At 47.2% G+C, this 25943-nt stretch overlaps 1 pseudogene; it reads left to right on the forward strand.

Annotated features, from left to right (window-relative positions):
- LOC119623314 (sphingomyelin phosphodiesterase 4-like) overlaps positions 1-18999 on the forward strand; it is a 175646-nt pseudogene extending 156647 nt beyond the window's left edge.
- Positions 19000-25943: the final 6944 nt, after the last annotated feature.

The following is a 25943-nucleotide window of genomic DNA, read 5'->3' on the forward strand; positions in this document are numbered from 1 at the left end:
CAACTGTAGGTATTAGGCAATCAGTATCATGTTTCAGGGACACCAACCGACTTAAAGTAGTAGATGACATTTTCAAAGATGAATGAATCATTAACGTGCCTATAGCACAGATTAGCAACTAGTGTATTCAGACTCCAGCTACATCTACTTCTCTTTTGAGACAGGGTCTCACTCTGTTGCCCAGGCAGGAGTGCAGTGGCATGATCATGGCTCACAAAACCTCAACCTCCCAGGCTCTAGTGATCGTCCCGCCTCAGCCTCCTAAGTAGCTGGGACTACAGGTCCAGAGACCAAAATGTCTGATGGCCTAAAATGAGGCTGCAATATCACTTACAGTTCATGTCTTAATTCAAGGATATTTCAGAAAGGGGTCAAACCTTAAAGATAAATGTAAGCTGGGTGTGGAGGCACATGTCCGTAGTCCCAGCTACTCAGGAGGCTGAGGCGGGAGGATCCCTTGAGCTCAGGAGTTTAAGACCAGCCTGGCCCCCAACAAGCCTGGCTAATTAAAAAAATATATATTTGTAGAGATGGAGTCTTCAGTTGCCCAGGCTGGTGCATTTCCATTTTGACATAAAGACTGAGGACTTTAAAAAAGGAATAGTATTTTTAAGTGAATCTGATCTGGAAGTCGGAAGACTCAAGTTCCATGAACAGTTTGTTTATTCTCCCCATTCTTTCCAAAGATATCTAATATTATGCTGCTCAATTTGTTTTTAACAGTGACTTTGGGAAAAATTTTATACATCCTAGGTTTTCTATCTGTAAAATAAAAATCATAGTTATTTGTTTTCTTCCTAAAAATATTGTAAATTCAATAAAAATTCCTGGTAGACTCATTTGCATACAATGTGATTTATTAGTTTTTATTGTTTTGTTTGCTTTTTGTTGTAACCATAGAACCAACCTTCATGCTCTTCTCCCTTCTCATGCTTTACTATTGCCCTCTCCACAGGGTTTGACTCTGATTAAAGAAAAACAGACACCAGTTGAACTTTTATGGAATAGAGGAGTTGTGGGAAAGAAATGGGTGGAAGAGTCATGGGGTTAAAATGAGGGTCAGGAGAAGACAGGTCAGAGGATGGGATTTTGATCCTTTATAAAGGCTTGTGTGGCTAATTTATGGAAATTTGTGGAAATACTCAACTAGAAACTTGTATCATTTACTAGGCTGGCACCATCTCCCTCAGTTCCCATCATGCTTACTACAAGGAATTTTTGCTAGACAGAAAAAGCAAAAAGCAAATTACAAAATTACAAATCACAGATGATCTACAACAGATTGATTTTAGTGAATTTCATGGCTTCAAGGTGTCATCACTTAAATACCATGATGAATGCTTTATATAACAAGGATCTCACTCTCCTTGCCACTCAGTATCCCTGTCACCACCACATCTGCTCAGGAGGCCGCATTCCACTTCCTTGCCCATCACAGAGTCTGGCGCCCTCCACTGGTGAAATCGCCTCTTTCCTGGTCTGGGCTTTGGAGTGGAAGACTAATGCACCTGTCATGAGCACTCAACCCATGAGTGGCAGGTCTGAGCAGAAGGCAGATGGCCCTTCTCAACCAGGTTGGAGACTTACCTTGCAATAAGCTCATGTCAGGCAGTGCAACCTGTCCTCAGTAGAAATATTTCTTATCTCTCTAGGAGACTGGTCAGGTAATAAAGCCCTGAGAGGCAATGATCAAATTATCTAGAGACCCTCAGAGAGGAACAGTAATCACTGCTGATTTTCCTCCCATCTCCTATCCCAGATGAAACTGTGTGATTGTGAAACAACACAAAGTCTAGGCACCTTGGGAGCAGGCTTCACTTCTCCAAGGTCAGCATAGGGTCAGCAGAAATGACCAGGAGATATGCAGTGAAGGGACCAGATGCTAGGGGACACATGTCTTTGATGAGTGTCTACCCAGCATCAGTGTTGTCACATAGGGAGGGCATAGGCCTGGGAAGAAATTCAGTGATTCAGTCCCAGGTGGATGCCTTTCTCTGTCCTAGGTCCCCAGAGGGCCAGATTTGTCCTGTTGAGTCACCAGAGGAGTTGGTAGGAAGGTGTGAATGCCTGTGTTGAACTTGCACCCAGAGCAACCTCCCCTGATCAGCAGAGGGTGAACTAACTTGAATTACACTTGAATTTCTTAGGAGAGCAGGTCACAAATGGCAAATGGTGGCCCAGAGACCGAAGTGTCCGACGGTCTAAAATGAGCCTGCCATATCACTTAGGGTACATGCCTTAATACAAATAAATTTCAAAAAGGGTCAAACCCTTGTTTAAAGATAAATGTAAGCGTGGTGTGGAGGCACATGTCTGTAGTCCCAGCTACTCAGCAGGCTGAGGCGGCAGGATCCCTCGAGCTCAGGAGTTCAAGACCAGCCTGGGCAACATAGGAAGATCCCATCTCAATTTTTAAAAAGAAAAAAAAAATAGATAAACTTAAGCATATTAAAATTTTAAAGAGGGCATTTGAGCAAACAGAGATTCATGGACCAGGCAGCTCCAAACTGGAAGTGATTGGAGGATCCACTAGAGGTGTTTGTAGGGAAGGTTTTATAGGGTGAATGTAGAAGCACAGTAGAGAAATTATTTGATTGGCAAAAATTTGAGCAATTGCATTATTTGAACTATCTTGGTGGAAGGTCTCTCATCACAAAGCTAATATTCAGCTGGCCACTTGTGACGGGTGAAGCTTGGTTCATTTTGTCTATGTAGGAACCCAGGTTATGGGAGCTATCTCAGCGTAATGCTCTCCCATTAAGTTACTTTACACCTTCTCTCTGTGTCAGGGTAAGTGGGGGTCTTCCCCACGAGGGTTCTTACCACCCTGTTTCCCTCAGCAAAGTGAAACTGTCCCTTTTGCCTTTGTAGGCAATCTTCTGAACAAGGTTTCCCTAATAATCTTAATTCATCTTATTTTATCTTATCTTCTTCTCTGTACCTTGTTTACATTCTTCTGGAACACTTGTGTGTCTTGCACGCATCCTCTGCATTAAAATAAGACTTCTAGGATGGCTTGGTAAAGAACTGCTGACATATTGAACCCTCTCTCTTTGTACCTGGAACTTTCATAATTACCTTAGTTTTCCAGGCCAATTTTGCAATTATCTTTGTTCTCTGCTTCAAAATACATTTACCTCTGACAGAATGTGAGCACATAAAAGGGACATTGTCCAGTGGTACATATGAGGCAGGAGACATGAGATATTTAAAATTATAAACTAAAAGCTTTCTGACACACAAAGCATGGGCAACACTTGCATTTCATAGGAGAGCAGGTCACAAATGGCAAATGGTGGTCCAGAGATCAAATTGTCTGACGGTCTAAAATGAGCCTGCCATGTCACTTAGGGTACATGCCTTAACACTAATAAATTTCAAAAAGGGGTCAAACCCTTGTTTAAAGATAAATGTAAGCTGGTGTGGAGGCACATGTGTGCAGTCCCAGCTACTCAGGAGGCTTGAAAGTAAAGCCCATCCTCTGACCTGTCTTCTCCTGACTCTCATTTTAACCCCATGACTCTTCCACCTGTTTCTTTCCCACAGTTCCTCTATTCAATAAAAATTCAACTGCTGTCTGCTTTTCTTCAATCAGAGTCAGGCCCTCTGGAGAGGGCAATAATAAAGCATGAGAAGGTAGAAGAGCATGAAGGTTGGCTATATGGTTACAACAAAAAGCAAACAAACAATAATTTACTTGAAAGTAAACTGGACTTCATCAAAATTTAAAACTTTTGTGCAATTAAAGGCAACCTGCAGAGTGGAAAAAAATATTTCAAATGATATCTTTGATAAGGGATCAATATCCAGAATATATGAAACCTTCCTACAGCTCAGCAATAAATAAACAACCCAACTAAAAAATAGGCAAAGGACTTACATAGACATTTTCCCAAAGAAGATATACAAATGGCCATGAAAGACATGAAAGATGCTCAACATCACTGATTACTAAGCAAATGCAAATCAACACCACAATAAGATACCATTTCATACCCTTTCAGATGGCAATCATCAAAAATCCAGGAAATAGTAAGTGTTGGTGAGGATGTAGCCAGTCGGAACTCTTGTGCATTGCTAGTGGACTCTACAATGCTATAATAATGGTGGAAAAGAGTACAGTGGTTCCTTAATATTGTTCTTAAAAAAGGAACCTAGGCTGGGTGCTGTGGCTCATGCCTGTAATCCCAGCACTTTGGGAGGCTGAGGTGCGGAGATCACAAGGTCAGGAGTTCGACAACAGCCTTACCAACAAAGTGAAATCCCGTCTTTACTAAAAATACAAAAATTAGCCAGGGATTCAGGTGTGTGCCTGTAATCCTAGCTACTCAGGAGGCTGAGGTAGCAGAATCACTTGAACCTGGGAGGTGGAGGTCACAGTGAGCCGAGATCATGCCACTTCACTCTAGCCTGGGCAACAGAGAGAGACTCCATCTCAAAAATAAATAAATAGAAATGGAACCTAGATTTACCATAGGAGTCAGCAAGTCAACTTTTTGGTTTAAACCCACAAGACTTGAAAGCAGGGACTTCAACAGATATTTGCAAATTCATGTGCATAGCAACATTATTCATGATAGGCAAAAGGTGGAAGCAGTCATTGACAGAGAAACGGGATAAACAAAATGTGGTAGAGACATACAGTGGGGTATTACTTAGCCTTAAAAAGGGACATTCTGATGCATGCTACAACATGGATAAACCTTGACATAATGCTAAGTGAAAGAAATTAGATACAAAAAACTAATACTGCATGATTCCACTTATATGAGGTATCTAGAGTGTCATATTCATAGAAACCAAAAGTAGAATGATGGTTCCCGGGTACTTGGAGGAGAGAGTAATGATGGGATATTGTTTAATGGGTACAGAGTTTCAGTTTCAGAAATTAAAAAGGAAAAAGCTCTAGAGATGGATGGTGGTGACGGTTGTACAATCTGGTGACTGTATTTAGTGACATTGAACTATGCACTTAAAAATGGTTAAAATGGCAAATTTTATGTTATGTATATTTTGCCACAATAAAAATTAAAACCTTTTTTAAAATTAAAAGCTTTACAATAATTAACTAAACGTAATTAAATCTATTTTAAAATTAAAGTTGAAATGAATTCTCCCTCAATCCCAATAACTATGTGCCAAAGGTGCTATTTCTGCTCTGCTCTTTCCACCTCCTGTCAATATCCATGTGTGACTTTTTGGTTAGTTCATGAAATAAACTTGAATGAACATTAAATTTTTCTAATTCTGTTACTCTATCCACCAGCTACATTCTACATCTTACAACTTGCAGACCACACCTGATACAGATGAATCATTTTTCTGCTCCCTCTCTCAATTTTCTCTAGTATCTGTGACTTACATACCACCTCCTGCTACTCTAGGTTCAATCTCTGTGCAGTTGGCTGTCTTGGTATTGGTAACTCTTGACCTGGGTAAGCAAGAAACCCAATGAAATTGATATTTTCTCTTTGAAGATGACCCTGGAATAGGAGAATCTTTGGGTGGTCGATCCATGTCCATTCGTTCCTATTAACAATTTTAAATATTTTCTGTCTTAGGACTTTAAAAAAGAAGAATTTTATTGAATTTTTTATTTTTATTTTATTTATTTGAGATGGAGTCTTGATCTGTCACCCAGGCTACAGTACAGTTGTGCAGTCTTGGCTCACTGCACCCTCCTCCTCCCAGGTTCAAGCAATTCTCCTGTCTCAGCCTCCAAAGTATCTGGGATTACAGGCGCGTGCTACCATGCCTGGCTAATTTTTTGTATTTTTAGTAGAGACGGGATTTCACCGTGTTAGCCAGGATGGTCTCGACCTCCTGACCTCATGATCTGCTTTCCTTGGCCTCCCCGAGTGCTGGGATTACAGGTGTGAGCCACCACACCTGGCCTAAAGAAAGAGAATTTTGTTAATTTATCAGCTGAATCAGGGGCTTATGAAGCAGTTGCCATTCTTTGGGGTTGCAGTGAGGAAAATGTGAGACACTTGATGAAAAACTTTCACAAAACCCGATCTCTTTCCAACAGCGTGGCTATGTGAGAATAGCTTTTATAACATGACAACTCTAAAAGTAAAACCATTTTCAAGTTAAAGCTGTCCTTCCAGTTGCTGTTTCAAACTTTATCCCAAGAACCGAGGTGCCATTCAGTAAAAGACAACTATAGGCTTCTCAGCAATAAGGCTAAGTACTTGTTTTATGTTTTCTGATGATGAATTTATTTCTTGTCTTTGAGTTTACAATGACAGCTATAAAAGTGGTTGTCAATAATATTGGTATAATGTAATTTCTAATAGAATGAGTGTTCTATGTATGTGTTAGTCAGAGCTATGATATTCTTAATAATACCAGAGTGTATTTTGTACTCTGTGATGATATTAGTGAACTGTATTCTCAGCAGTATTTTGCAATGCTTCAGACTATTAATACACCTCTCTGTGTTTTTGGCTGGATGCCGTGGCTCACGCCTGTAATTCCAGCACTTTCAGAGGCTGAGACAAGTGGATCACTCAAGCTCAGGAGTTCGAGACCAGCACGGGCAATATAGCGAAAGCCCCTCTCTACTAAAAATACAAAAATTAGCTGGGCGTGGTGGCGGGCACCTGTAATCCCAGCTACTTGGGAGGCTGAGGCAGGAGAATCGTTTGAACCTGGGAGGCGGAGGTTGCAGTGCCGGAGATAACACCATTGCACTGCAGCCTGGGCAACAAGAGGGAAACTCCATCTCAAAGGAAAAAAAAAAAAAGAGTAAATCATGAGATCAGGCACAGTGGCTAGCTCATACCTATAATCCTAGCACTTAGGAAGGCTGAGGTGAGAGGATCACCTGAGGTCGGGAGGTTGAGACCAGCCTGACCAACATAGAGAAACCCCATCTCTACTAAAAATACAAAATTAGCCGAGTGTGGTGGTGCATGTCTGTAATCCCAGCTACTCAGGAGACTGAGGTAGGAGAATCTCTTGAACCAGGGAGATGGAGGTTGTGGTGAGCTGAGATTGTGCCATTGCACTCCAGCCTGGGCAACAACAGCAAAACTATGTATCAAAATAAAATAAAAAAATAAAAATAAATAAAAGAGTGAATAGTATTCTCGTGTGTGTGTGTGTGTGTGTGTGTGTGTGTATATATATATCACATTTTCTTTATCCATTCACCCAATGCTGGCCTCCTAGGTTGCTTCCACACCTTAGCTATTATGAAGAATGCCACAGTGAATATGGTAGTGCAGTTATCTCTTCTGTATGCTGATTTCAATTTCTTTAGCTATACACCCACAGGTAGGATTGCTGGAACATATAGTAGTTCTATTTTTAGTTTCTCTGATGAATCTCCATATTATTTTCCATAATGCCTATATTAATTTACATTGGGAAATGTAATTACTTTTGATGCTGTTGGGAATGAACTGGTTTATTTAATAAATTGTGTTAGGTGAGTGAAGTTATATTTACTGAATTCTGTTTTGACATATAGTCAAAACAGACTGAATAATTAAATGTAAAAATGATCTGGAGAAAACTTTGGTTTTTGTTTTGGTTTTTGCTTTTGTTTATTGAGATGGCGTCTCACTCGTTGCTCAGGCTTGAGTGCAGTGGCACGGTCTCGACTCACTGCAACCTCTGTCTCCCAGGTTCAAGTGACTCTCCTGCCTCAACCTCCTGAGCAGCTGGGATTACAGGTGCGTGACACCACACCTGACTAATTGTATATATTTTAAAATATTAACTTAGGAATAGATTTTTCTAAGCTAAACTGAAGAGAAATACTAAGGAAATAGTGAGATTTGAGTTGATAATTATGTGTCTGAATGAATCAGCCAAATAAAAAAAATGGAAACAGGCCAGGGGCAGTAGTGCATGCCTGTCATTTCAGCACTTTGTGAGACCAAGGTGGGCAGATCGCTTGAGTCCAGGAGTTTGAGACCAGCCTAAGCAACATATCAAAACCCCATCTCTAAAAAAAAAATACAAAAATTAGCCAGGCGTGGTGGCTCTAACCTGTAGTCCCCGCTACTTGGGAGGCTGAGGCAGGAGGATCACCTGAGCCTGGAGATGTCGAGGCTGCAGTGACATGTGATCATGCCACTGCACTTCCAGGCTAGATGACAGAGTGAGACCCTGGCCCAAGAAACTAAACTAAAATGAAATGAAAATAAATACAAGATAAAAATTGTTTGACTTATTTTAATATGTAGTATGATGAACACACATAGTTTGTCAAACTCATGGTCATTAGTCTAAAGGAAATAGAAATGACTATAAATTCACAACCATTTACAACATTAGAAATACAAATTATCATCAGTTTATCAGACTCACAATGACTTGACCTTTTAAGAATTCATCCTGCTCTCCATAATGAATAAGAAAATATTGATAACTCTTTTTCCCTTAACTTAGCCCTTTGTGCTCCTGAATCTCTGAATTTGTGTTCACATCCTAACACTCTGTTTTTTTGTAATTATTTTCTGTAGCATTTTCTCTTCAGTTGAGACATCTCCTATATTCTCTTTACACTTTTCCACAAATGACCCAATTTTTTCGTAAGCATCATTGATGAGTTCCATGTATGGGATGATAGTGTAATGATAAATTATCAATGTGGTTTCCCTCCTGTCTTGATCATTATCCAAGTGACTCTTCTTGGTTTAGCAACAGGCCAGGAGGTATCTATGACGTTTTGTTCAGGTTAAGCAGTAAGAAGAAAACAAAATCTACATCCTCTTTTTCATATTTTAAACACAAGTCAACAAATAATTTGAAAGGACCCATGATTAAACAGTGAGGATTTTATGCTCCCTCAAGAGTAATTGAGATTGTTTAATTATATGGAAGAATGAGCATATCTCAAAGGGAAGCAAGATGACATAATATTTAGATGACAGAATCATTAAGAAATGGCTTTGCACCCTGGCTACACAACTGTACACAGGAAATATCAGGGTGCAGTGGTGCATGCCTGTAATCCCAGCACTTTGGGAGGCTGAGGCAGGTGGATCACCAGGTCAGGAGTTCAAGACCAGTCTGATGAACATGGTGAAACCCCATCTCTACTAAATACAAAAAATTAGCCAGGTGTGGTGGTGCATGCCTGCAATCCCAGCCACTTGTAAGGCTGCGGCAGAAGAATCACTTGAACCCATGAGGCAAATGTTGCAGTGAGATGATGTCACGCCGTTGTACTTCAGCCTGGGCAACAACAGCAAAACTCTGTCTAAAAAAAAAAAAAAAAAAATTACTGCCCCACAAACCTTTTACATAGGATGATGAAGGATTCCAGAGCCCATGCGACCTCTAGGGGCTCTTACCCCTGCCACACCACACATATATCTTGACATGGCCTGTTACAGAGAAGAAAATGCCCAGTAAATTAATATCACAATCATTGACACATACCCACCAAAAGACTCAAATTAAAATTTTGACAAAATTAAGTGTCAACAAGAATGTGAAGATTTGGGAATTATCAGACCTTGGAAGACTGCCGCTTGGTGTGTTAACACTGGGATAAAACCAATAATACCAAGTAATAATGAAAGTATGTTTATCCTGTGACCTATGGTTTCATCTATTGCTTTATAGGGTACATAAATACACACTAATGGTAGCCAAATAGAAATACAAAAGTGTTCGCAACAGCATCATTTGTAACTGACAAAAATGAATACAACCCACATGTCCATCAACAATGAAGGGATACACACTAGTGTATTGTAATTTTTAATATATATTTTTTGAGACAGAGTCTCGCTTAGTCTCCCAGGTTGGAGTGCAGTGGCGTGATCTCAGCTGACTGCAATCTCTGCAAGTATTTCTCCTATCTTAGTCTCCTGAGTAGCTGGGAATACAGGTGCATGCTGCCACTCCTGGCAAAGTTTTGTATTTTTAGTAGAGACGTGGTTTCACCATGTTGGTGAGGCTGGTCTGAAACTCCTGACCTCAGGTGATCCACCTGCCTTGACCTCCCAAAGTACTGGGATTACAGGTGTGAGCCACTTCGCCTAGCTTTTTTTTTTTTTTTTTTTTTTTTTTTTGAGACTGAGTCTCACTCTGTTGCCCAGGCTGGAATAGAGGGCGCAATCTGGCTTCACTGCAACTTCCACCTCCCAGGTTCAAGTGATAATCCTGCCTCAGTCTCCCAAGTACCTGGAATTACAGGCACACATCACCACACCTAATTTTTTTTTTTTTAAGACAGAGTCTTGCTTTGTCACCCATGTTGGAGTGCAGTGGCCTAATCTCAGCTCATTGCAACCTCCGCCTCGCGGGTTCAAGGGATTCTCCTGCCTCAGCCTCCTGAGTAGCTGGGACTACAGGTGCGTGCCGCCACACCTGGCTAATTTTTGTATTTTTAGTAGAGGTGGGGTTTCTCCATGTTGGCTAGGCTGGACTGGAACTCCTGATATCAAGTGATCTGCTTGCCTCGGCCTCCCAAAGTGCTGAGATTATAGGTGTCAGCCACCGTGGCTGGCTGGTGTACTGTTCTAATAGAATTCAGAAACAATGCTAAGTGTGAATCTTAAAAACTTAATACTGAGTAAAAGAAAGCAGATGCAGCAGGATACAGACTATTACTCCAATTATGTAAAAGAAAAACCAGGCAAAATCAGACTTTAGGCATATTAGAAATATGTAATAAGGACACTGAGGTCAGGAGTTCAACACCAGCCTGGCCAACATGCAAAACCCCGTCTCTACTAAAAATACAACAATTATCCAGGAGTGGTGGCATGTAGCCCGTGCCTGTAATCCCAGCTACACAGGAGACTGAGGCTGCAGTGAGCCAAGATCACATCACTGCACTCCAGCGTGGGTGAAACAGCGAGGCTCCATCTCAAAAAAAAAAAAAAAAAAAAAAAAAAAAAAAAGAGAGAGAGAAAAGAAAGAAAATACATAATAAAATTACAAAGAGAAGCAAGGAGAAGATGGCAGATATCCACCGCTGGAAGTGGTGGGTCAGGCCTGTAATTTCAGCACTTCGGGAGGCCAAGACTGGAGGATCATGAGGTCAGGAGTTCAAATTCAGCCTGGCTAGCACGGTGAAACCCCAAGTCTAAAAAACAAAAAGAAAAGAAAACACTTTGGCCAGGAGTGGGGTCTCACACCTGTACTTCCAGCACTTTGGAAGGTGGAGGCAGGAGGATTGCTTGAGCCCAGGAGTCCAAGGACAGCCTACAGTCTGGGTGACATAGTGAGACACTATCTCCATAAAAAAAGAAGAAAAGGCCAGGAGGTGATGTGGCAGTGAACTGAGATCTCGCCATTGCACTCCAGCCTGGGCAAGCCAAGACTCCATCTCCAAAAAAAAAAAAAAAAATAAGATAAAGAAAATAATTTATGAAAATAGGCACACCATTTAAAGTGAGCTACTGAACGGAGTGTGAGAGAGAAAAGGTTACTTAACATTTTTATACCTACTGTGTAACCTATGTAAGCATTACAAATTTAAATGTGCAATAATGCAGATAACTGAAATGTGGGTATGCTTTGATGAGGACTTTGCATTTCCCATTTGCTCAAAGTCCTCGATTCTAGATGCAAATGAATAGAAATACAAAATGTAAGGAGACACAGGGCTTTTGATAGCCCTTTCTTTTTTCCACATTTTGTGTCTCTGCCTGTAGTTTACCTTATGAGTCCATATGGCTAATGAGCAAAATATTTTTCAGATGGATACCTGTGAACAAGCATTACAAGTTAAAGATATTTCTGAATCTTGCACATCTTATTCACAGGGAAGCCTGCTCACGCATAATAAAGCAGAGATGAATGCAAAAGGTTGCCACATAATTTCTGGTGAGCAATAATTAGAGATAATGTAAAATGAGACAATAATTGCTTTTCATCGTATCTTGAAAGAACTCCTACAGTCAATGATTTTGAAAAAAAAAAAAAAATCTAAGTTCACTCTTTTATTTTCTATAATGAAAAGATATTATCCAGTAGAAGTTCAAGAGTAAAATCTGAAGGCAGCTTATCCGACCTGGCCACATGGTCTTGCCACTTATTAAACATGGCTTTCTACACACTAACCTCTCCAGACCTCAGATCTTCAACTCTCTAAAATGGAAGCCTAGTAGTATTTACCTCTAGAACTGCAGCTGAACTGAGCATTTTAGGAAAGGAACAAATACACACATGATTAGTCAGATTGTGAACCCAGCATGGCCCAGAATACAAAAATTTCTCAGTAATAGAGATCCTCAAGAGAAAAATGAGATGTAGCCTATCTCAGTGGTCTTTCATGTGGCAAATGAAAAGTGAAAGTCCATAATCAGAAAGACATGGGCAGCCAGGGACACCATCCATTCACTGTAGATTCTGCAGACTATCCTGGTTTGGGCGGGGATGTGGCTGTGAGGCAGAAGGCGGTGCGGGGCCCTGGCTGGCCACTGCAGCTGTCACAAGCTGTCTGGCGTTGGAGGCCCTGTGCTTGGCCTTGGTTTGAAGACCTGGAGTCATCAGACCTCTGCAGTGGTCAGGTTCACCCCCGCTCTGCAGGCTTTGGCACTTCGGAAGATACAGAGGCCTGGGACTTCCAGGTGGTGTGGTTTGTGCCTTCTTCAGAAGTATCTGTCACCCAGCCTGGAGGTGCTGTGACCCACAGCCTGCATGTGAGGCAGTGGGGTGGGAAGAACCTGGGGCTTGACCCTATAGCCACAGAAGCTGTCAGTACTTGACAGCCCAGCTAGGGCGCACCAGCCTTCACCTGGGGAGCCCTGGCCATTCATACACACCTCCAGGGGCAAATGAGAGTATGTGGTAACCTCATAGGACTGGGACTGCACAGGCAGAAATGACAAGTGCATTGATGGATCTGAGGTCAGTGAAGCGGAGTTCAGACCTGTAGGGGACTTCAGGGATGGCAGAATTAACCAGTCTGTGAGAGCTGGAGATGAGCTGTGCTCGCAGCCCCGTGTCTGTCCCATTCACCTGGGAAGGAGCACACCAGTTAACGGGAATTTGAGCACAAGATGAGAAAACGTGTTGGCCCCCAAGTGCCGGCGGGCTGGGATGGTGGCCACAGCACACGGGGCCACCCCCATTATGCAGGAACCACTGCAAAGGGAAGGACCTGAGGGTTTGGGCCAAGGAGAGAGAAGAGTGTCTAGGAAGCTGGAGGCAAACCCCATGGCGGGAAGGTGACCAGCAAGCCCCAGACGGGTTTGCTGAGGTGCTGTGAGACTCAGCCCAGTGGGAAATAGTGGGGCTTTGGGGACACATCCTTAAGAACCAACCAGGTGTGACTGTGGCCAGGGACTCCATGGGGAACATGGCCCAGGAGGGATGCAGAGCTGAGGGAGTTTAGCTCTGCAAACCTGTAAGAAAATAGCCTAAGAGAGTTCCACCTGACTGCCAGGGGCAGAGCAGGCTCAGGGGCAGACAGTGAGCCCGCCTGACCCTTTGGAAGGACTAGGTGAGGTAAGGCAAGTGCGCCAGCAAGGCAAGGCAAGTTTCTAGTTCTCACGTGGAGGCTGTCCCCTCCCCTGAGCTGCAGGGAGAATGTCGAGATTCAGGATCCCAGTCCAGGATCAGAGGGAGGGCCAGGGCTGAAACTGGAGAAGGACCCCGGTCTAACTTCCTACCCAGCTGGTGCCCTTGTAGTCGGGCGGTATAGATACAGCTATTATATTCCATGTTTTTCTCCTTTTTATTATTCTTTTTCCTTTTAGAGAGGTCTCCCTCTGTCGCCCAGGCTGGAGTGCAGTAACACATCTTGGCTTATTGCAACTTGCACCTCCTGGGTTCAAGCAGTTCTCCCGCTTCAACCTCTTGAGTATCTGAGAGTACATGCGCATGCCAACACACCAGGCTAATTTTTGTATTTTTAGTAGAGACAGGTTTTCAACTTTTTTTGGCCAGGCTGGTCTCAAACTCCTGACCTCAAATGATCTGCCTGCCTCAGCCTCCCAAAGTGCTGGGATTACTGGCGTGAACCACTGTGCCCAGCTCTTCCTTCCAAAACAATGTAAATTTGTTGCCCAAAGACTTGAAGATACAGATAACTAGAAGTAACAGTCTGGCACGGTGGCTCATGCCTGTAATTCCAGTGCTTTGGGTGGCTGACGCAGGCAGATTGCTTGAGCTCAGGAGTTTGAGGCCAGTCTGGGCAACAACGGCAAGACCTGTGTCTACACATAAAAAATACAAAAATTATCCGGGTGTGGTGGTGTGTGCCTGTGTTCCCAGCTACTCCAGAGGATGAAGTGCAAGGATCCCTTGAGACCAGGAGGCAGAGGCTATCATGAGCCAAGATCACACCACTGCACTCCAGCCTGGGTGACAGACCTTGTCTCAAAAAAGAAAATGCCTCCCACCCCATAGCTCCATCCTCAGACTCAGCCACTGATCTGTGGGGCACCACCTGGACCTGTGGGGACGTTTTCCTGACAGGGAGACTTGAGTGGATGGGGATGTGGGCAGTGTCCCTTTTGGGGTCTGCATCATCCCAGGACACACCCAGAAGCCACGCCCTGCACCAGCCTCAGCAGCACAGATGTGTTGAAGCCCAAAGGGCTGGGGGACAAACGTGGAGAGGTGAGCACGTCCACTCAGACTCACAATCCTGCCCTCAGTGCCCCATTCCCCTGCTCTCATCCACTGGATGCTCCCACCTGCCCTTACAATACTGAGCAACCAGAAGTCCATGGCCAACAAAAAGGCTTTCCTCTCAGCCTCGCTCTCCAGGACCCTGCTTATAGGTTGCAAATCAAGTTTGGCCTACGTGCTTCACTGTGCTCCATCTGAGGGTTTTCCTGACCACAAATCCATCAGCAACGGAGTGATGCCCATGGCTGGACTGAGCCTTTGTCTGGCTGTGTCCAGGAAGAGTAGGAGGTGGAAAGAATTTGGGAGATAAGTGAAGCCACCAGGTTATTTTTGAAAAAGGTCTTCCTGTGTCGCCCAGGCTGGAGTGCAGTGGCACAATCCTGGCTCACTGCAGTTGTGAACTGGGTTCAAGTGATCCTCTCGCCCTAGCCTCCTGAGTCACTAGGACTACAGGTGTGCACCACCACACCCAGCTCACTTTTAACAATTTGTTGTAGACACAAGGTATCCCTGTATTACCCAGGCTAATTTCAAACTGTGGGCCTTGGTGATCTTCCCGCCTTGGCCTCCCAAAATGCTGGAATTACACATCTGAGGCACCGTGCCTAGGTTCCTTGTGCTTTCTGTACACATTCAGGAGGCTGGCGGGAGACCCTGGATCCAGAGATTGGGGATGATGCTGGCCTTCTACCCTGAGGATCAAGCAGTGCCCGAGGGCACAGCCTGGAGAGCTGTGGCCTGTGTCACCCACTGCGGGTGCACAGCGGTGTAGAAGCAGGGCTAGGAGATCCCCTGCAGATGTGTGTCTTAGTGAGCCCTCCGCAGGGTGGGCTCTGTGGGTGTTGGGCCAAGTACTTCCCTATCACAAGCTGGTCATAGTGCCTCCCGTGGGGAAGCAAAGCCACGAGCCCGGGGCGGGATGTGGTCAGACTTGGAGAATGAATGCTGTGGGTCAGCAGCCCTTCCCAACCCTGACCCTTCCTCCTCCACCTAGCAGTGGTTCAGGCCCACTGAGGAGCACTGCTGGTGTGCCTGCTGCTGAAGCAACTGCATGCTTTCAGAAACAGCCTGAATCCAGAGCAGACCTCACCCACTCCCATGCCACCAGGTCCCTGGAGGAGTTCAAAAGGTGGGTGACCCTTGAGGCTTCCTGCCACTTTTGTCTCCCCTGCTTTCCCCTCCTCAGCTATTGCCCACAAGGATCTCACCTCAGGGCATAGCGAACAGGGTAAGTCCTCTCCTGCTCACAGAGCACTTGAGGCCTCTGGAGGGCTAGGCAGGTGCCTCATCACCCCGACCAGCGGGCTCCCAGAGCCTCTCTCGCCAGACTGGCCAGAGGCCTCATCATGCTGCCATCTCTAGCTCCCTCCCTACTCCTATCAGAAGAGCTGGTGTGGCCCTGACTCCAGGCCCACCAAAGTGGGCTGTCTGTGTAGGACTGAGATGAGGAGCATGTGGGAGCTGCGCTGGCTCAGCCGCCTATGTGCTGTGTCTCCTTGGGATGTTCACTGGCCTCTCTGAAACTTGATTTCTTCCTCTGAGAAACAGGGGCTGAAGCCAACTCTGACCTCGTGGAGATCCCCAGTGCTCTCCCCTGGCAGAGCTGACCCTCCTTGATGGGAGCCCTGGGCTCATCTGTGAGCAGGGCCTCCTTACCGGGCAAGCAGCAGGTGACCCTACTTCCTGCAAGGCCCCATCCCAACGTTTGTCCAGCAAAAACTTGACCTTTTCATGCAGCATTGCTTTGGCCACTGGCCCCTGGACACATCGTTCAAAACCCTGGAGTATTGCCGTGTTACACACGTGTCTGTGTTCTCTGTGTATCCTAATGAGAGTGGTCCCTTGTGGCAAATGAGAACAAGTATAGAGGTGGTGAAGAGGGAGCTGTTGGAGGGCCACATGGTTCTTTTAGTTTCCAAAGCAAACCCTCAGGTACAGGAAAGCCATGCCCTGTCCAGGGAGCACTGAGCCCCTTGGGCTGGGAAAAGCCCACCCATGGCCCTGGCTTCTAAACGGCCACCAACAGAGCCAAACCTCACAGGGCTGTGCACATCTCTCCCGCACCCTCTGGGGGATGGAGGAAGAGCCAGCCCCACCCAGCTGCTAGCTGGGACACAGACTCCAGGCCACCAGAAGATTTGGCCCCCAGCCACTGGGCCCTCAGCTCACACCCCCTCCCACAGGTCCTGGAGATGCGGCTGACCTACCTGCAGCCATGGCAGTATGCTCCCTGACAAGCAGGCTCCCGGCAGTGACAGTTCCATTGACTCCCGGTGCGTTGGAAAAATAAGCCTCAGCCTCTCCTCACAGTCATGCTACTGGCTCCTGAGGATGAATGTTGCTCCTATGGGCCAGTAAACCAAGCTAGCCACCTATCCTGGGTCAGCCTGGCCCTGGCCCCAGTGGTCTCCCGTGGTCTTCTCCCAGGCCTTCCCTAGTGGAGCACAGACCAGCCCTTCCTAGACACAACTTTGCCAGGTCCTAAAACTGCTTTCTTATGGAAGCAGTGCACCGGTGACCCACCCTGCCCTGTCCTCTCCCACTTCTGGTCCAGATAAAAGTTCAGCAACACCAACACCCAAACTATTACTTGACCCTCACCTGCACAGAGGAGAGTACAGCAGTGGCCATCTTGCCCTCATCCCCTGCTTGATCCTCATGGCAGACCTCCAGGCTAACGTGGCACCTGGGGTGCCCACTGACCTCTTCTCTTCTTGCCCAAGCCCTTCCCCTTTGGATCCTCTGGGATCATCCATTGGCCCCCACAGGCTGAGCCAGCCTCTGCCATGGTGGCCTCATTCCTCTTGGAAACGGGCCTCAGCTTTGCCAAAAAGTGTGTTCTCCGAGGGCCTGGGTGTCACCTGCCTCTGGCCTGCTCTCCGTGCCCACCCACAGCCCTCTAAGCTATCTATGACATCTTATCACCTTGGCCAGGAAGTCTGAAGTCCAGGGATGAGCAGCGGTCTTATGGGCACGGAGTGGTGCAGCCCCTGCCTCCATCGAGAGGGCTGATCCCAAATTGCCACCTCCGTCCCCAGGGCACTCTTTGTCCAGGAGAATCTGCTGATGTACACAAAGCTGTTCATGGTCTTCCTGAACCGCAAGCTCTGCACAGACTTGGTCAGCCCCAAACATGCACTCATGATGTTCCCAGTGGTCAAAGTCTTTGCCCAGCCCAACAGTGACCGAGATAATCCAGGTAAGTCCTCAGTCTGGGCCCGTCTGGCAGACCCCGACCCAGCCAGACCAGGCCAGGACCTTAGCTGGTGGGTGGCAGGTCTGCAGAAGGGAACCACGTGCTCAGAGTGGGCCCCAGGAAAGGGTGCTGTGGAGACATCCGCACCCTGAAGTGAGAGACTGGCTGCACCCCCGCCTGCCCTGCAACCACCAGGCACTGAGCGAGGGACTACAGTGTGTGCCCATAGTGGGGAGCTGCAGTCCAAGCTGTGGCCCCACTTTCTTGCTGGCGACTCGTGGCAGCTGCCTCAGGTGGTGAGCCAGGTCTCTGCTGTGTGTTCATCCTGACTGGGTTGGGCATTGGCTTCTGTCACTCCTCCTGGTGTTTGCCACCTGTAAACACTGCTGGGGGCTCTGTGAGCCACCAGCTACCCCACCCGCCCTCCCCATGTCAGTCATCTACTGCATGGGAGACGCTACAAGCCAGGGCCTCAGGATGACACCCCTGAGTCATGGCTCCCCAGACACCTCAGGGACCACCCTAAGTTTTGCAGGCAGCAGCTGGGTACTTGGTGCCCCTGGGTGGGCACCAGGTTCATCTCCTGCCTTCCAGGTGAGCAGCTGTTCCTGGAGCCAGAGCTTGTCACCCCTCCACTAGCACTGACTCTTCACAGCCCCCATGTTCACCAGCAGTTTCCCGTCACTGTGGCTGCCAGCGATCACTGATGCGTCCTTCGAGGTAAAGAGCCACGTCTACAGCCTGGAAGTCCAGGACTGTCAGCACACTCTGATATTTGTGCCAGAGGCCCACATCCTGGTGAGTGGTCACCAGCGCCCATCCTCAGGGACCCTGGAGTCATGGGGCTGAACACACCCCGCAGAGTGCTGTTTTGGTGGGAAGGGTCAAGGCTGGGCTTAGGGTTGAGGCTACCTATCCTTCCCCCTTTTCAGTAAAGTCTGGTTTTTCCTGATAACAAAGGCAGTGTTGTTCAGAATATTTAACATTTAGAAAATCATCCTTTAGTCTTTAAAATTCCCTGGCAGAAGCTGCTCCTCCTGGCACTCAGTGGTCTGGCTGCGGATTGGTCTTGCAGCCCCCGACCGGCCTACCTGGGTGGCAGCACAGGCCAGTCTGTCAGTGACCTGCCTGCACCTCCCACACAGGTCCTGCGCCTTGCTCAGCTCATTATGCAGACCAAGCACACGTGTGGTCAAGTTCATCTTGGACCAGTGTGGAGTGTGCCCTACAGCTGCTCCTTCCTGTCCTGACTGGGCTTTGGCCCCATGAACCCCAACGGCTCTTACCCAGCCAATGACCTGGACAAGATGGGGCAGGATGGTGTCCAGCAAACAGAGTACCACCTGGAAATGGCCCTGGAGTACCTGCGCCAGGTATTTCCGGTACAAACTATGGCTGTTTTCCGGTACAAACAGCCATCAGGGTCCCCTTCCTCAAAGGATTCGTTCCCCCTCAGCCTGTGGTCAGCCAAGTGCCAGACCCAGGCCCCACTCAGATGGAGCCAGTGTTGTGGGAGGCAGGGCCATGCCCCCATCGCCTTGTTGGCACTGTTAGAGGCCTGTGGGGTGAAGACCACTCCCCTCCCTTCACCTTGATGCTGAGGGCAGAGGCGCTTCTCTCTGGCAACTCAGTAAGTTCAGCCCACACACTTCACATTCGCCTCGGGCACCACCCAGGATGAGAATGAAAATAAGTAGCTCCTCGACTGCATCACAGGTGAAGATGGACTCATTCTCCCAGCCCTGGGTCAGTACCAGCTGAGAGGTCCCTGTCCCAGAGGTGCATGGGCTGGGCCCTGAGCTGTCCCCAGCTCCCTCATCCTCTGTGACCAGAGGCAGCTCCGCTCCTCTCAGTTGTGTGCGAGCTGTGTTTTCTGACATGTCCTTGCAGCCTGGGTTTCTAAATCATCAATGTGCTGTCAAGGTTTGAAATTTTAGTACCAGGGGAACCCAGAGCTGCAGTCCATCTTAGACTAGGAGATTGCCAGCTTGATCTGTGTGCTTTTCTGGTGGTCGTCCGCCGTCAACTGCAATGACTGGGCAGAACGAGCCTGGCTTCTTCCGAGGATTCTGGATGCTCCTCCCCAGGGTGCAGTCCCAGGGTGGCCTGTGGGGGTGGGGCACTGTTGTCCTGAGGCCTGAGGTGCCACCATCCCAGGCCCCCGCACCTCTGTGCATCACTTTGCAGGCCAGATGTTGGGTGACTCTGCATTCCTGGGACGACTTCCTCAGCAAGTTTCTGTCTACCATCTCACCAGCCTGCGCTGGCCAGCAGGCACCTGGTAAGCCCCATGGGTAGAGATTGGCTGCCAGCCACTCCCATGACTCCAAGTTCAGCCTGCACCTCCTGGGTAGCTACTGGATGGTGCTCTGGCTGCTGCTGGCCTTGAGGCCTCTCTGTTTTGAATTGGGCTCTCCCTGGCGCTGCTCCTTGCTCTAGGCTATGTCCTCTATGCCTCAGCCATGAGGCTGCTGACTGAATGGGGAAGCTGCAGCAGCCCTGATGGTATTGGCCGCTGTGTTCAGAGCAGGCTGGGGGTACTTGCCACACAGCCCAACACTTGGGCTTGGGAGGTGACGGGAGCACACCCTCCAGTGACGCTGCACCCCCACCTATGAAAGCCCACCACACTTCAGCACTGTGAAGTTCTCATCTGCCAGCTGTGGAATGTCAACATCCAGCAGGCCCAACAGGTGAGGCCCTGGGTGGTGGGGGTGGCTGTGCCGGCTGGCGCTGCTGCGGGCCCCACCATGCTGATGTCTCTTTCAGCTGCAGTATCTCAAGTCCCAGTAATATTAGTACCAGGGGACTCAAAGCTGCAACCCAAGGGAAAAGGGCCAGAGGCCCCAGGCGGCCCCAAAGGAGGCTGGGTCTAGCTCTTCCAGGTGAGTGCCCAGTCACCCCTGCCCTATCCCTGGGGCCTGTTTGGGGCTCATTGCTGACTCTTCCTTCATCCAGGGACCAAAAAGCCATTCAGTTCTCCAAGGTCTCCACCAAGAGCCTTTCCAAGAAATGGTAAGTCCCATGGGCCCACGTGGGAACAGCGGGGCAACCCTGCCACCTGGGCCCCAGGGAGGAAGTGGTGGAGGGGTGGCAGCACAGAAGCAGAGGCGGCCGTGGCCTCACTGGGTCCCCGTGAGGGCCATGCAGTCCCTACTTCCCAGCACGCTCCACTCCTGGGGACACTCAAGGTGACAGTGTCTCTACCCACCCCTAGCCTGCTTCTGAGCCCCATGCCTGTGGCAGCACATGCCATCCTGCCCGTGCTGAAGCAGACCCTGAAGAACAACTTTGCCAAGTGGCAGAAGACGCTGCAGGCTCTGCAGAACTGGCACCTGTACCGCTTGGTGCTTTGAGACAACTGCATCTGTGCCCGCAGCTGGTCAGTGCCAGGCACACCTACCTGCAGCTGGAGACTGGCTCTCTATAGAATTTCCTGATAATTCCACTACTTTCAAACCCAGCTAAATTCCAAGACAGATGACACTCAAAATGAAAAAAGTACTTGATCTCCAAACTGACAAAACTGTTTACGTTCTAATATTTTGCTATTTGCTATTCACACAAAAGCATATAATGAAGTTAAGTATCACTCTACCTGTTGAAAACTGAAAATAAAGCTTGTTTCTTTCCAAGTCACATGTGTGCGCCTTGTTCCTCCCTGGCTATCAGGCATTTCTTCCCAGTCCCTGGCCCCTAGCCCAGCCCCTGCTGCTTCAGGGACCTTCCTGGGCAGCCAAGGACTCTTGCTCATCCTCGGACCTGGCAACTGCCCTGGAAGAGAGGCATTGGCAGAGCCGCACACACCTCCCTGGAGGCGGGAAAGCCTCCTGGTCCCCTAGGCTGGGCTGGAGTTGCCTTCCAAACACACGATCACTCTGGGTCTCCTGCCCAGAATGTGTGCTCCTAGGGGCAAGACACTGTCCTCTTGCCCTGATATAGCAGCCGTGACAGGGGGTCCGGCCAGGCTCACCTTTCTCCTCAGAGAGCTATCTTCAGAGTGCCGTGGCCACACCCACACCAACCCTCCCACCACAACACAGCTGTGTTCATGGTCTCGGAGTAGCCAGCTCAGTGCCACCCTCACCCGGCAGCACAGTCCTCCCAGGCCCACAGCCCCACTTCCTTGGCATTAATCTCAGCCTCTTCCTGCTTCAGGGAGCAGGAACTTTGCCAGGAAGCTGGAGGATGAACCAGGACAGTATGTGAGACGAGGATGACTGAAGTCTGGGCTGACCAGGGCCAGACTGGACAGTGCCAGCTCCAAGGCTGACAGCATTCAGACGACAGCAGGCCCAGGTTCATGGAGAACTGTACACAGTGACAACTACTGATGAACAAAGAAACAATTTTAACAATCACAGATGATGGGGTAGTGCACAGAAAGGGGGGACCTCATCACCAGAGGGCTGCAGTACCTCAAGTACCTCTGGTGCCCAGAGTGGCGGGCAGCACAGGGAGGCACTCACTGCCTGTCCCTGCCAACCACCAGGCCCACTCTTGATGGGTGGTGCAGTGCAAGGTATTTTGAGGACAAAGGTCCTGAAGACCTCGCTCTTCATCCTTTACAGTGGGGACATGGTCCCCATGTGAGCAGCACAGGTTCCTGCAGCAGAATCCCTGATGCCACTGCCCCCTGGGTGCCCCGCAGTGCTCAACAGGAATGCCACGAGGGCTGAGGCCCAGCTGGTGGTGGGAAGCCAGCAGCGCCCAGAAGCCAGCCCTTCCTCTGAGGGGCAGCCTTTGTGTTATAGACTTGGGCTTCCCCGAGGAGGTGCCCCACTTGCCCAAAGCAGCTCTGCCTGGACTCAGAACAATGACGAGAAAATCACATGCATGTTTCAAGGGTTTCCTATGCCCTGTGTTCTACAAAAATGAGTAGGGATGTGTTGACCACACACAAGATGCTCTAACACCACTGAGTGCACCCTCACACAGCTGAGATGAACCGTGGACAGACCAAGTGGCCCAAGGATCTGGCTCCCTGGAGGAAGTTACACGGAGAGCCTTTTCTAAGAACATGGCCAATGCCCCCCAGACAGCCTGCTCCACTGCCTCTGTTCCAGTTCTGTCCAAGTGTGGGATTTCATTAAGCAGGAACTGGGCTGCCTCAGCAGTGCCCTCTACCCAAGGAAATCACGCTGTCCTGACCTGACCATCAAGCAGACAGACCTGTCATCCATCACCTTTACTGGTTCCATTAAAATACATATTAATAAGTTGGCTGAAACACAATTCACCAACTTAAAGCATGCCATTCATTGGTTTTTGGTACTACATTCAGAATTGTGCAGCACTATCAAAATTTTAAAACTTTTCCGTTTTCCTTTTTTTTTTTTTTTTTTTTTTGAGATGGAGTCTCGCTCTGTAGCCCAGGCTGGAGTGCAGTGGCATGATCTCAGCTCACTGCAACTTCAACCTCCCAGGTTCAAGCGATTCTCCTGCCTCAGCCTCCTGAGTAGCTGGGACTACAAATGTGCACCACGACTCCTAAGTTTTCAATTTTTAGTACAGGCACGGTTTCACTGTATTGGCCAGGCTGGTCTCAAACTCCTGACCTCAAGGGATCCACCCGCCCAGGCCTCCCAAAGTGCCGGGATTACAGGTGTGAGCCACTATGTACAGTCTCATTTTAGAACATTTTCAACACTCCAAATGAAAACTCCATTTCCCCCACAGCATCTTCGGCCCTTGACAATCACTCATCAACTTTCTACCTGAAGTAGGCTAAATAACAGCACTTAGAGAGATCAGGTCCTATTCCTTGAAACCTGTAAATGTTACCTCATTTGGGAAAAGGGTCTTTGCAGGTGTGGTGAAGTTAAAGATCTTGAGACAGAGTGTTATACAGGTGGACCCTAAGTGCAATTGCCACATAAGAGGGAGGCAGAAATTCGCGCACACACAGGAGAAGGCGATGTGAAGATGGAATATAGAAAGAATCTACTCTGTGATGCTGACCTTGAAAGACTGGAGTGATACAGTCACTAGGCAAGGAGTAGTAGCAGTGACCAGAAGCTGAGAGATGTGAGAAACAGGTTCCTCTACTATAGCCTCCCTGCTGCCACTGTGATTTTTGCCCATGGTACTTTGAGAACTTCTGGTCTTCAGAATTGTGAGAGATTAAATTTCTGTTCTTTTAAGACATCAAGTTTGTAGGAACTTGTTAGAGCAGTCACAGGAAACACATGCATTTTTTTCCTACCAGGAGTGGGGTACCTAAAAATGTGGCAGTGGCTTTGAAATTGGGTAATAAAGCGGCGATGACAGAATTGTGAAAAACCATGATAGAAAAGGCCTAGGTTGCCTTGAAGAGGCTGTTGGTAGACATGTGGATGTTAAAGACACTGTCACCCATACTCTGCCTTAAAGGAAATGAGGAACTTAATAGAAAGCCTGTGTTATTTTCAAGAATACATATACTGTCATAAACAGAATGTTGGTAAACACATGAACATTAAAGGTGATTCTAAAGGCACAGAGGAAACAAGGAACATGTCACAGGAAACTAGAGCAAAGATGTTCTTTGCTATAGAATAGCAAAAATTTAGTTGGATTGTGTCCTACAGCTGTGTGGAAGGCAGAATCACAAGCAATGAGCTTGCACATTTAGCTGAGCAGACTTGCAATCAAAGCACTTAAGACTCAGCTTTGTTTCTTTTTCCCACTTATAGTAAATGCAAGAGGCAAGAGAGAAATTGAGGTAAAGAATTTAAAAGTACAACAAAATAGATAAACTGAGGGAAGAACTGTTATGCCAAAAAGAACCTAGACTTGATGATTTGGGAAATTCTCAGGTTATTCACATTGGAAAAAGCCAAAATGCTAAAACTAGGATATCCAGTCAGGAAAGCGTGTTCTGTAGAGAATGCCAACGTGACATGCCTTGCAAATTTTCCTAGTGCCAAACATATTAAACATGGGACTCATGAATCCCCTCAATCATCTCACAGAAGTGAGGCAAAGAGACTAAATTATCTAGGAAAGATCTGTGGAGAAACCTCATCTAACGCCATGAATTCCATCATACATGCAGAAATTCTGCAAGGATTTTAAAATGTTCTATGAGAAGAAACATTGCTATCTTGGACTAGAAAGTTTACAGACTAGACAAAATCATAGAAAGTTGAGAGACTAGACAAAACCAAAGAACTCCCAAAATTTAGAGGCAGAAAATAGGCTGATAAAACTACTCAGCCTCAAACACGTGCTACTCTTTAAGAAAAGATGACCATGAGAGTAGAGTCATGGGGCTCAGAGGCCAAAGCCATGGACCCAGAGATAGGAGCCTCCAACTTTATGGTATCTTGTTATGGAAGCTATGGGAAACTGAAACACTCTATTATAGAGAGTATCCACCTTTGGCCTTTTTTTTTGATGGTGTCTTGCTCTATTGCCCAGGCTGGAGTACAGTGGTGCAATCTCGGCTCACTACAACCTTCGCCTTCTGAGTTCCAGTGGTTGTTTTGCCTCAACTTCCTGAGTAGCTGGGACGACAGCTGTGCGCCACTATGCCCAGCTAATTTTTGTATTTTTAGTAGAGATGGGGTTTCACCATAATGGCCAGTCTGGTCTCAAACTCCTGACCTCGTCATCTGCCTGCTTTGGCCTCCCAAAGTGCTGGGATTACAGGTGTAAACCACTGTGCCTGGCCTCTTTGGAAATTTTATAAAAACGCAACGTGGTCTTTTGTGACTGCTTCATTTATGTAACGCTTTAAAGCTTCATCCATGTTGTAGCATGTATCAGTCATACATTCCTTTGTGTGGCCATATGATATTCCATTGTGTGGAAATTCCACACTCTGTTCATCCATTCAACAACTAGTAGACATTTGGATTGTTTCCACTTTGTGCTATTAGGAATGATGTTATGATGCTACAACAGTCTGTGTATGTTTTTGTGTGGACATGGTTTCTTTCCTCTTGAGTATATACCTAAGAGTAGAAAACGTCTGGGTCATACGGTAACTCTACATTTAATTTCTTCAAGAATTGTCACACTGTCTTCCACGGTAGCTGTACCATTTCACATTCTCTCCAGCAATGTATGAGAATTCCAGTTTCTCTGCTAGGTGTGGTGGTTCACACCTGTACTCCCAACACTTTGGGAGGCCGAGATGGGTGGATCACCCGAGGTCAAGAGTTCGAGACCAGCCTGGCAAACACGATGAGCCCCCATCCCGGTCTCTAGG

This window comes from Chlorocebus sabaeus, chromosome 16, assembly GCF_047675955.1.
Source record: "Chlorocebus sabaeus isolate Y175 chromosome 16, mChlSab1.0.hap1, whole genome shotgun sequence".
NCBI lineage: Eukaryota > Metazoa > Chordata > Mammalia > Primates > Cercopithecidae > Chlorocebus > Chlorocebus sabaeus.